We start from the raw sequence: 12,502 nt of genomic DNA, 5'->3' as shown, positions 1-12,502 counted from the left end.
ATTATAAAAGTTATTTTCTTCCATTAGCTGTGATAACTATGGTTCAGTATTCTACGGGTATCTTTTCTCCTTGTAATGTCAAGAGGGAGTGTAATAAGGAAAGTGATCCCAGGGTATTTTTGTTTTCCAAAGCAGTCTGATGAACTTGGAGTAAGTCAGCTGTACAAATCACTTATAAACTCTCGGGCCCTAGTTATTTTTTTGTTTGTTCATTTGTTTGTTTGTTAAAGTTTATCGGGGCGACAATTGTTAGTAAAGTTACATAGGTTTCAGGTGTACAATTCTGTATTACATCATCTATATATCAATTGTGTGTTCACCATCCAGGGTCAGTTCTCATTCCATCACCATATATTTGATCCCCTTTCATTCTAGTCTTTAAGCTGATCAAGTCAGTCTTGAAAGGACTGCTGTGACAGCACTGCTACTCAGGCTTTTTTCTGAAAAACACCAGAAGTTGTAAGAGAAAGGTGCAAAGTCAATGATGGAGCCCAAGTACCCTCTTAAGGCAACATCGTAATTCTTCACAAAGGTTATACTCATACATTCTACACAATATAAAAACTGAGAAGTATAAGAACTTCCTTTAATTGAACCATATATAAAATATATCATAGACTTCATGGTAAGAAATTCAGAAAAACATTTTTTATCTTTAATATTTTTAATGTTCACATTTTTAATGGAAAATACAAGTAACCAAATTAAGAATAAAAGAAACACCCACCAAACATAAGTATCTGCATCCTTCCCATACATGGTTAGTATTTTTTTAATAGAACTATAGTAGTTTCCCCTTCTCCATGGTTTTGCTTTCTGTGGTTTCAGTCACCTACAGTCAACTGCTGTCAGAAAATATTAAATGGAATCCAGAAATAAACAATCCATATACATTTTCTTTCTTTTTGGGGGTGGTGTGGAGAATGGGCAGAATTAATTAAGAGCAACGTTGGGGATTGGGCACAGCAGGACTAGGTGTGGTAAGAAACTGGTGGGTAATACGTAATGGGAAGCCTGTGGCATGGTCTGGTGCACCCAATTGAGGGTGACGAGGACTGTGGTGAAATGGACTGCATGTTCACCTGGGTCCTGAATCTGATACCGCTTCTACCCTGGCCATGCATGGAGGGGAGCTGTCAGAGTCAGCTGGTGTGGTCCTCTTCCCCAACTTGCCCCAGACCCATAGCCCTGGCTAAGACTGCATGTGGGGCCTACACGTCCCGGAAGAGAAGCTCATCTTGCTCCAAGTTGAGATATACGTTTGGGTGCCACAGAGGGTGTGATGGGTATGTGTCCAGCCAAGTGTGGTACAATACACCAGCCTGCATTCTGAGCCTGGCTGGCTTGTACGTTTAAAGAAGATTCAGTGAATATGTGGTCTGATGAAAGAGGAAAGAAGAAACTAAAGGCTCAGGGTGGTGGTGTGGGGTTGTCAGGTAGACCTAGGTACAAGTCACTTATTAGCCAGGCAGCTTTGGAAAAGTAAATGGGGTAATGCAGCCTTCCTCAGGGGCTATTGTTAAAAAGGTGCTCTAACTTGGCAACTCTCACTGTTTGGCTGTTTCTGAGGCCACCTCTGGAATGATTTCCAGGGACCCAGGCCCACGTTGTTGCATCACCACCAGCATGTAAATTGGGTGTGGGTGTGGCAACAATTCATACATTTTAAATTGCATGCCATTCTGAGTAGTGTGATGAAGTCTCCAGCTGCCTTACTCCTTCCTGCCCCTTTGTCCAGCTTCTCCATGCTGTATATGCTCCCTGCCTCTTAGGCACTAAGTAGTCCCCTTAGTTATCAAATCTTCTGTCTCTGTATCACTATGCACATGTTTAAGTAACCCTTATTTTATTGTTGTAATTGTTCTATTTTATTATTAGTTATTGATGTTAATCTCTTACTGTGTCTAATTTATAAATGAAACATTATCATAAGCATATGTGAATAGGAAAAAAACATAGTATATGAGGTCTGACCATTAGGCTTGAGAACTTGTTGCAAGGCTGTTACTAAACTTTTTTGATATCAGAAGGATTATTCATTACAAATTTGTACCAAGTGGACGAACAGTTAACCAAGTTTACTATTTGGAAGTGCTGAAAAGGCTGCGTGTGAAAGTTAGACGACTTGAACTTTTCACCAACAACCCATGGCTCTTGCATCACGACAATGCACCAGCTCACACGGCACTGTCTGTGAGGGAGTTATGAGCCAGTAAACACATAACTGTGTTGCAACACCCTCCCTACTCACCTGATCTGGTCCCAAATGACTTCTTTCTTCATGCAAAGATAAGGAAAATATTGAAAGGAAGACATCTTGATGACATTCAGTACTTTGAGGGTAATATGATGACAGCTCTAATGGCCATTCCAGAAAAAGAGTTCCAAAATTGCTTTGAAGGGTGGAATAGGTGTTGGCATTGGTGCATAGCTTCCCAAGGGGAGTACTTCAAAGGTGACCATAGTGATATTCTGCAATGAGGCATGTAGCCCTTTTTCTAGGATGAGTTTGCAAACTTAATTGTCTGACCTCGTTACAGGGTTCGGTACTATCCATAGTTTCAGACATCCACTGGGGGTCTTGCAAAATATCCCCCATGGAAAGTGGGAGACTACGTACAAACATATTTAATTAAATAACTGAATCTGGTAGGAAACTTTGACCTGAGGGAGGAAAATTTCAAGAGAAATTTATTTGCCCATTATAGGCTTATTTCAATGTGAAGAATAATTTTCCACAATGAAATCACTTTATTTCAGTTGTGTATGGATGCCAATATAAATGGAGACACCAAAGCGTCCATATTCATCATTAATGTTGCATGAATGCAATCATTGCCTGAGCAATGATTCTCCTCAGATTTCTTAGGATAATTTGGAAACTACCTGTTGAAAGTTCTTGAGTGCAGTCTACCATGGTTTTTGTTCCTTAATTTCTAATTTTGATTAATTTTTTTGTCAATTAGTAGATATCTTAAGTAATTTTCATTCAAGGAATTTATATTTGTAGAATAATTTTGCATATACATTATATATTATATGTTAATATATAATATATATAATACATAGTTATATATATATGTATATATGGAATATATACATATATATATAATATATATTTATCTTTCTTTGGCCTTTGCACTTGAAAAAAAGGTAACTGATGTTAAAATGACTGTTCCACATATTTTTTTTTTTTTTTAAACATCTGCAGAAAATACTTTCATTGTCTTCTGGCATTGATGTAAAACCAGGATTACATGGGTTTTTTGTACCTGAGAATCTCATTTTTATGCTTGACTGTCTCCAGGATGTGTTTTATTCTATATAATAGTAAAAAGTGAATGTTAGTATATGCATGTCTTTCTTGATTTTCTCTGGATATTAGTTTGATCTCAAATATTTATCTTTTATGTCTATCATCTTTTTATTCATAATTTTCATCTTTGTGCTTTTTCATATCTCCTATTGTATAACATTCATGGAATTCACTTTGGGATAGACTGAAATATTATACCCAAAATACTTTCTAGAGAAATCAGTTCACAGAAGCATTCAGTAACTGATATTTCACATTATTGGAGTTAATCTCCCAGGTGTGGCTTTGTGTATAGATTCCTGCCTTGATTATATGCCCTGTATCCAAAGAATTTTTGGACAGGAACTCAGCAGGTTTTTCTCTTGCTGGTATGCTTACCTCTTAGACCCTACACAGTCCTGAGGTTGGGGGGTGGTGCTTAATGCCTTATGACAGACTTTCCTGACACTTTTCAGCACAATACCATCTCCGTATATCATCACCCTTTAGATTCACCACTTCTGAGTTCCTTGTGAATTTGGGGACAACCTCACATCTCTTTAATTTCCCTAAGAAGCAGCAGCTCCCCGTGACTATAGCCTGTTGCCTATGTCAATATCCCAGTAGATTCTTTCAGTTGGTATATGTAATTCTTAGTAGACTACCTGCCCAGTCTCTGTTCTTGCTGTAGTTAAAGGTTTTATTCCTAACCACATAAAATATTTCAAACTTGAACACATATGAAACACATTAACTTAAACTATCACACACGTTGATGAGTTTACAAGATTGATTCCTTCATAAGAGAAATGTTATTATATATTCTTTTACAAAAATTGGAAACTAATTCTCCCTTTCTAGTTACCACTCAAATTGCTTTTTGATTGGTTACCAATACATATTCTTACTAAACCAGAATTGAGTTACACAAAGGCTAGATTTAGCATTTATTTTCAGTTGTTTCAATGCCAGGTTGGCTCTAATGACAACTGATGAAATCACAGTCTAATCACTTTAAGCTAAGATGACTAGAAGCAGAGTAAAATAATCAATCTCTGTGTTCTTCCACCCATTATAAAAGAGGAACAGGAAGAAGTAACATTAATTGAGCACCTATCTGTGTTAGAAAACATGTGGATAGGATTCATATATACTATATTACATAAATTTGCCCCTTTGTTACATTGTGCAATTATATTTATATTCCTGTGAATGTATGCCAACTTACAGTACTGCAAAGCATAATAAATAGAGCTCTTTTCATGAGGTGTATGGATGCAATAATTTATAGGGCTTTAAAAATCTGTTTTACACCTAAGCTTCATATTTGTTTAAACACATAAAATTATGAACTATTTAGCATTACATGTCGTCCTTTGTAGCTAGCTCTGCAAAGAATCACTAAAAAGGCCATTTTTACTGAATTATTTTAAGTTCAGCTATCTTATAAGAAGTGATGGATCCTGTGTTCCTCTTTGTGGACCCTATTAATTATTATGCGTTCCAAAGACTATTTTGATTTCTGTAACAACTCAGTTTTTATTCTCTCCTATTGTATTATAATTTGCTAGGGCTACCATAACAAAGTACCACTAGATGGCTTAAACAACAGACACTTATTTCCTCAGAGTACTGGAGGCTAGAAGTCCAAGATCAAGATTTCAGCAGGATTGGTTTCTTTTGTGAACGTCTCTCCTTGTACAGATGGCCATCTTCTCCCTGCATCTTCACATGGTCTTCCTTCTGTGTCCTAATCACTTCTTATATGGATCACAGCCCTATTAGATTAGGGTCCACCATATGATCTCATTTTACCTTAATTACATCTTGAAGATCCTATCTCCACATATAGTCATATTCTGAGGCACTGAAATTAGGACTTCAACACACACATTTTTGGAGAGGGGACACAATTCAGCCCGTAATGCCTAATAAACCTTTAAAACATACTGAAAAAGATAATGTGCCTTTCCTTATGTCTTGATGAAAACTACAGGGTGTAAGATTTTTTCTGCTCACTTGTCATGGTCCCCTGGGGATTCATTTCAGAAACTGAAATGAATGGTCTGTTTAATGGTCTGTAGAATGGTCTGTTTAATATTATCAGTTGAAACTCCGAATGAAATGTAGCACCAAATCTCCTCCTCTTTTCTAAAGTTGTTGCTTTAGGTTGGAAGTCTGCAGTGGGAAAGGGCAGTGTTGACTTCTGTATTTCACCATCTTAAGTTTTTTCTTTCTTTCTCACCTCCCTTCCACTCCCAAATTCCTCCAGGCTGCTAATCAGTTTTTGATTCTGCCAGGGTGGGAAAAGTAGAGGAGCGGTCTTACTTGAACTGCCTCCGTAACTCCTTCCTATTTTCTGGCCTGGCGGAGATTTAAAGCTGCCTCGCCTGAGTGCTTTTGGATCTTCAGAGATTTCAATTGCCAAGCACTTCTCGTTGAAATGTTAACTAAGAAAACAATACATCTTTTATAAGTGGGTCACTTTTTGTGACTTGACCAATTCAGAGAGGCAAGCTGACTCAGGCAGTGCAGTCACTTCAATTCATTTGTCATAGGTCAGCATTACCATGTGTGAGTCAGGTCACAGCCTTTCCAATTCCCCAAATTCCACATAACAGACTCTCAAAGTGGTATCCTACACAATTTACAGGTCCCAGTGCAAAAGGATAATACAGGACATATTGTTCAAAAACTATTAAGACTTTCAAGCATGTAGGGCCCTGTTTGGCTGCATAGGTTGCACATAGACGAAGCTGCTCCCACCTTGAGTCGTCCTCTCAGTAGCTTTGTCATCAGAAGCTAGAATCACAACCCCTCCCCTCTAGAGGGAGGGTGACTACTCTCTCCATGGAAAACCTTACAATATTCTTCACCTTCTGACATCCCCTGTTATGGGTTGAATTGTGTCCCAGCAAAAGCTATGCTAAAGTCCTAATGTCTAATACCTCCGAACGTCAACATATTTGGACATAGGGTAATAGCAGATGCAATTAGTTAAGTTACCCTGAGGTCATACTGGAGCAGGGCAGGCCCTTAATCTAAAATGACCTGTTGGAAATGACCTTATAAGAAGACAGACACTTATGGGGAGAAAGGGCCCTGTAACAACGGAGGTAGAAATTGAAGCAATGTTTCTACAAGCCATGGGATTGCAGGCAAATACTGGAAGCTAGAAGAAACAAGGAATGATCCTCCCTTACAAGTTTCAGAAGGAATATATCCCTCTGACAGCTTGATTGCAGACTGGAAGCCTCAAGAACTGTGAGACAATACATTGTTGTTGTCTTAAACCATCCAGTTTGTGATTTGTTACAGCAGCCATACGATACACATATAGCTCCTTTTAGTCCTTATGCTGGCTGAGGGGTCTAAAACTCATGGAATCAGTTTTCCAAATTGTCATTACAAATTTTGCATAGACTTCCCTAAGTCTTATTTTAGATTTCATATCTTGGTGTCTGGACTGAAAATGGTACCATCCAGTTACACTTTCCAATAGCATCAGAGCAATCATTTTTATAATCATTTTTCTATTTTATTATATCTTCAGAAAGTGGTTCTTTAGTGGGGTTAGGTGATTTACCTGCTTTTATGCATACTTTATAGAAATCACATTGATTTCTGTCTCCAAACTGATATATTCTAATGAGTCTGGGAATAATTCTCAACATATAAAGGATGCTAGCTACTTCCAATCTCAATTCCTTTTAACCTTCGTATTTTTTTTTTTTCAGAGAAGGTAAGCATTTTCATTATTTCACCTATGTATATAGTTTGTTCTGTATTTTCCATTTGGGTAAATATGCCCAACAGCATTTTATAATTTTGCAAATACCTATGATTAAAACACTTAAATTTTCAAGGACTGTTGTGAGAAAGAGCTTCTAAAATATTTTATATGAAATTAATGCTTTACTGTGTCTAGACATTCTTTTAAAATAAAGTTGCATCATGCTTAAATCCTAGCATTGTATAGCTACTTCTTTAAAAATACTATTTTATAGTTACTCCCATGGAAAACTGCAAGCTAAATTTTGCTCAGATTAGTAGCATAAGCAGCTGCTCGCACCTTGTGGAAGCAGCGCAAGTTTCAAAGCAAGTTCACTGTTCCCTGTTATTGGGATCTGGACCAAGCCTCCTTCAGCATGGGCTCAGGAACCACACGCCCTCTGCTGGCTCTGTCTGGCACAGGATTTCTTATTTTCTTGTATCCTTAGATGAAGAAATATTTTGTGTATATATATATGTGTGTGTATATATATATATATATATATATATACATACATACACATACCTACATATATATACACACACATATACATATACAAATTCTTATATATTTATGCATATATATATATATACACACATATATAAAATCTGTGTATATTTAAAGTTCACACATGTATCTGATTTAGCTTATTATATAGGTTGTGATTTCCCTAGATTTAGTTACATATAATCCGAATTTATAAAATAATTTTCCTATTGAGTGCCTCAGGACAATATTTTCTATAACAGGTCACAGTTTGAAGGGACTCTGTCAGTTTATGCCAACTGCTTCACTATCTAGATGAATAAACCAAGGCCAACAAATTTACAGGATTCACCCGATTTGCCAGAACTGCCTAGTGACAGACGTCTCTCTGGACCCCAGGCTGATTGTCACTATTCTTTTACTTGACTACGCTGCCCTTACACACTCATCACTTAGTCATTTTGGAGCTTTAGGCCCTCTGGGGGATCACTTTAGGTATTTGAAGTGCAGTCAATTTGAGAAATCTGTCAACAACCATCCCGAAGGATAAATTACAAGAAAACAAACACATACTGTTAGTTTTTTCCACCTCACTCTGTAAATAGCCCAGGAAAATTTGCACTGAAATAACAAGGAAAATTGTTTAGCAACAAAAATTAGACCTTTAGCAATGTGATCTCTCTCACTGTATGTCACACCATCCTGAAATTAGCATGGGAGAGGCACCCATGTAATTGAATTCATCAATGGAGCCACCAAGCAAAGAGACTTTGCTCCCAGACAGGTCCTTTTTCTGTCTTAGTTGATTTCTGGTTTCATCTATAGCCTGTTAGCTCAGTGGTTTGTGTGGAAGAGGGTAAGGAGAAGTATGTAGCTTCTGGCTGTGTACTCTCAACTTACTCGTATCTTACATGCCTAGATGATATCTATAGTCTTTTGCAGTTTGAATGCTCTAAAACTCTGTTATTAAAAACAGGATGTGTGTGTGAATCTCATTTTCAATGTTCCCATCCTGTTCTCAACATCATCTATGAAACATCCACTCTTTCCTCTTTCACCTCAATGTAACTGGATGTGACAATTTGATATTTCTTAATTAGTGCTCATTAGTCATTTCATTCCTCAGTCTCTGACCTGGTCTGTGCCGATCGCATTACCAGGATTACCCTTCTGATTCCATTTTGCCCAGGAAAAGACAGCCCTACCTAAAGTCTTAGTACTTTTTTCACTTTCTTTATGTAGCACTTTGTAACTGTTCTTACCTAGATAGCTTATCTATATTGTGTTGCAGGTACGGCCTAATTTGTGTATACCTTGGAGCAGGACAGCACTGCAACAATGGGCTTTGGAAAATGACACAAACGTGGGTCTGAGACTTTCTTCCACTGCTCATCAGAACAGAGTTACTGGGAGGCTGTGTCAAAATCTTGGCTTCCTCATCCAGGAAAAGGATAAAGATGCTCCCTATTTTTTGGGCTATTTCAGGGGTTGAACAAGGTAATTCATGTAAACTCTAAACGCAGCAGTTGCTTCAGTAACATCTAAATATTAGTTATTATCTAGCAAAATCTAGACAGATAATCTACATTTATTACATTCTGCCTTATCTTTTTATTATTTTTTAAACCTTGCTGTCCCAATAACAATGCTGAAGATGTATTTTAAACACCAATGGAAACAATTCTGGAAAAAGAGTATATGTTTAATAATCATTTACTGAACTGAAATGAAAACAATTTGTCTTTGGAATTCTCTAGTCCACTTTGTGGAAAACAGAGCAAGAGTAAGGTAATATAATAAGCAGGATGCACTAATAAAATAACAGAATGTGATTGATGCTTCTATTTTCTTTCTATTTCATTATTAAATCTTCCTATTTTAATCTTTACTTATGTTAAAGGTTATTAATGTTTAATACTTTCCTTTACCTTGAAGGGTTTTAAAGGAAGTCTACAATTCAAGAATTCTAATTTTTAAACATTACGCTCCACTCATATTTTACTATTGTAGTATTGAATATAAATTGCAAATTTAATTCCAATCAGAATCCCTTCTTGAATATACCCTACTAGATATTTGAATGTACAGATGCTGCGTTTTATGTGACTATGGTGGAATACTCAGTTGACCTCAACTTTTCTGTTCCCTGGTGTATGCCCTGTGTAAACACCCTTCCTTTGAGTGTGAGTGAGACTTTGATTATGACAGGAAAGTCACTTCATGATTATATTATGATACATAATACCTCATATAGCCAACCAAAGAGAGAGATTTTCCTACTGGCTTTGAAGATGCAAACTGCCATGTTTGACACGGTCATTGGCAGAGCAATGGGGGCTGCCCATAGCTGCTGAGAGCAACCGTTGGCAGAGATCCAGAAAAAAAACTAAAAACACCAACAAAACAAAAATATAGGACCTCGGTTCTCCTACTGGAAGAAACTGAAATCAGCCAATAACCAGAAAGCTTAGAAGACGACCTTGAATCTCCAGTGAAATCACAGATCCGGCCAGCACCTTTATTTCAGGTGTTTGAAACCCTGAACAAAGAAGCAGCCACGTTGTACTTGAATTTATGAACCACAGAACTGTGAGATAATAATTTGGGGTTGTTTGAAGCCACTAAATTTGTAGCAATTTGCTACACAACAATAGAAAACTAACACATTGAACATCAGGCAAAAGGAGATCCATGCAAACGCTAGAATTATTCTCACCATGTGGAACACTTTCTCCCATGTTATATCTCTATCATTTATTTATTCGTTCACCCATCCATTTATTCAGCTGATACTTTTGAGCATGTTGAATGTTTCAGGCTTTATCCAAACTATATAGGCCCTTCATGAAACTCTGAATTCGATACACAAACATCTAATTGAGTAACAACATTTCTGTAAGAGTTTCTTCCACTGTTCCAGCCTGCCTTGAACTTAGTTCTCCATGTTGTCAATGTAATGATTTTCTTTAACAAATTATCTTTCTCTTGATGGTACTGTCTGCCATGTTTCCCCTGGATTGTATCATTCCTTAAATATTTATTCTCTGAAGAAGTGACCCTCACATGTATAAATTGAAAGGACAGAAAAGTGACTCTTGAATGGGATATCCTCCTTTAGCCATGGGCAGTTTAATATATACTTTTAATATATACTTTGCTACTATCTCGTTGGTGGTACCATGGAATAACAAAATATTTGCTCTTTCAGGTTCCTACAGATTTAGGTCTGTGAATGTAAAATAGATATAGCAGCAATACTATAAATCGTGTACAAAACACCTATTATATTTGTTTTAGTGTTTGTTTTATTATCTGCACATTAACTTTGTGTCATCCGTTTAAAATATATATTTACTGGTATGGTTGTAATATTTTATATCTTACAAGGTTTTCACTTATACTATATCATTAGACACTTCGTAAAACTCCAGAGTATGGCATATAATTAGATAAAAATAAGTATACATATGTATATACATATATACCTCAAAGGCAACTTATAATGTCCTAGATGGTACAAAGATGTTCTTATTGTGTGTCAGTTATAACTGCCTCTTATCTGTAAAAGTAACTACTCTTTAGTCTAAATTAGACATAATTAAAATAACTCACTTCCAGAATATTACCACAACATTTGCACCAGATGTGAATAATGCTAAATGTTTAAGGTGGATGCAAGCTTAAAGAAATCCTGTTTAATTAAGGTATCCATCATTGTTGCAAAATAAGGTCAGGCTCTACTTAGTTTGGCTTCCTCCAAAAACTGACATTGAGACAAAGATTCACGTGCAAACAGTTCATCAGGCAGATAACCCAGGGCAGACCAGTAGAGCAGCAGGGAAGGGAAAGCAGCCAATAAAGGGTACCTTACAAATGAGGTACATGGTGGGTAACTGCAGATAATCCTGTGGGGGTTCTCTGACAACTGGTCTAGGGCCACCTCAGATTCAGTCCCCACCAAGGATGAAGGAGCAGGATGATTACTCAAGCGCTTTGCTTGAGGTGTGCTTCCGTGGAGTAGAACTGAGTCAATGCCGAGGTGTGCCCCGGTGGGTAAAGTAGCCTGTGGCAATGAAAACCCTCAGGCAAAGGGGCACAGATTCTGGCCTTTGGATGTTGGGCTAGAAGCAAGTGGGAGGAAAGAGATTAAACAACATGTTGGAAGCACCTGCTCTGTGTTTGGCAAGATATCAGTCATTTAAAACATACCGAATATTAAATATGATATGGCACATCTAATATACTATACACTTGTTCAATAGCTTTTCCAGATAAGCATCATTATTCTTCTTTCAAAAATGAGGAATTATGAAGCTTGAAAAGGTTAAATAACTTTCCCAAAGTCACTAATTTTGCAAGTGGGAGAACCGTCTTTGAACTATGATCTGTCAGACCCCAAATTCTATGCTCTGTTCACACACTTTTCACATACTCTCTCACACTAGCATTTTGCTTCTTCTAATTTTAACAAAAACAAAACAAAACAAAACAAAAAAACACACATTAAACTCCAAGCTTTATTCAGATGTAGTACTTTTCCCCTAACATTCCACGTGATCCCATGTTCATTTTTTCAAGGATACCATCCAGATTATATTACATTAGTCATCATATCTCAATCTATCGACAGATGGTCAGACTCTCTTCTTTTTTGATGACTTTGATGGTTTTAAGGTTAGGTAATGTTTCACAGTTTAGGTTTATCTAATGCTTATGGTTAGATTGGAATTGTAGGCTTTTGGGCAGAAGATGACAAAGGTAAAGTGTGATTCTCATCACATCATATCCAGGGTGTATGGTGTCAACATGACTCACAACATAGAACATGGATCACGTACCCAAGGTAGCACTTGCCACATTTCCCCACTGTCTACCCTTTAGAAGCAACCGCCTTTCACAGTCTACCCTTTGGAAGCAAATGAATAAACATAGCCCACACGCAAGGGGGG

At 37.1% G+C, this 12,502-nt stretch overlaps 1 protein-coding gene across 6 annotated transcripts in view; it reads right to left on the bottom strand.

The window, feature by feature from the left end:
• Nucleotides 1–12,502, bottom strand: part of GALNT13 (polypeptide N-acetylgalactosaminyltransferase 13) — a 462,057-nt gene that overhangs the window by 17,272 nt on the left and 432,283 nt on the right. The gene's annotated exons all lie outside the window — the stretch shown is intronic.

The sequence above is a fragment of the Rhinolophus sinicus genome, chromosome 17, assembly GCF_057876585.1.
Source record: "Rhinolophus sinicus isolate RSI-liver-muscle chromosome 17, RSI-T2T, whole genome shotgun sequence".
Lineage (NCBI taxonomy): Eukaryota > Metazoa > Chordata > Mammalia > Chiroptera > Rhinolophidae > Rhinolophus > Rhinolophus sinicus.
Note: the sequence above shows the minus strand (reverse complement) of the source record. Positions and strands in the feature narration are given on the sequence as shown.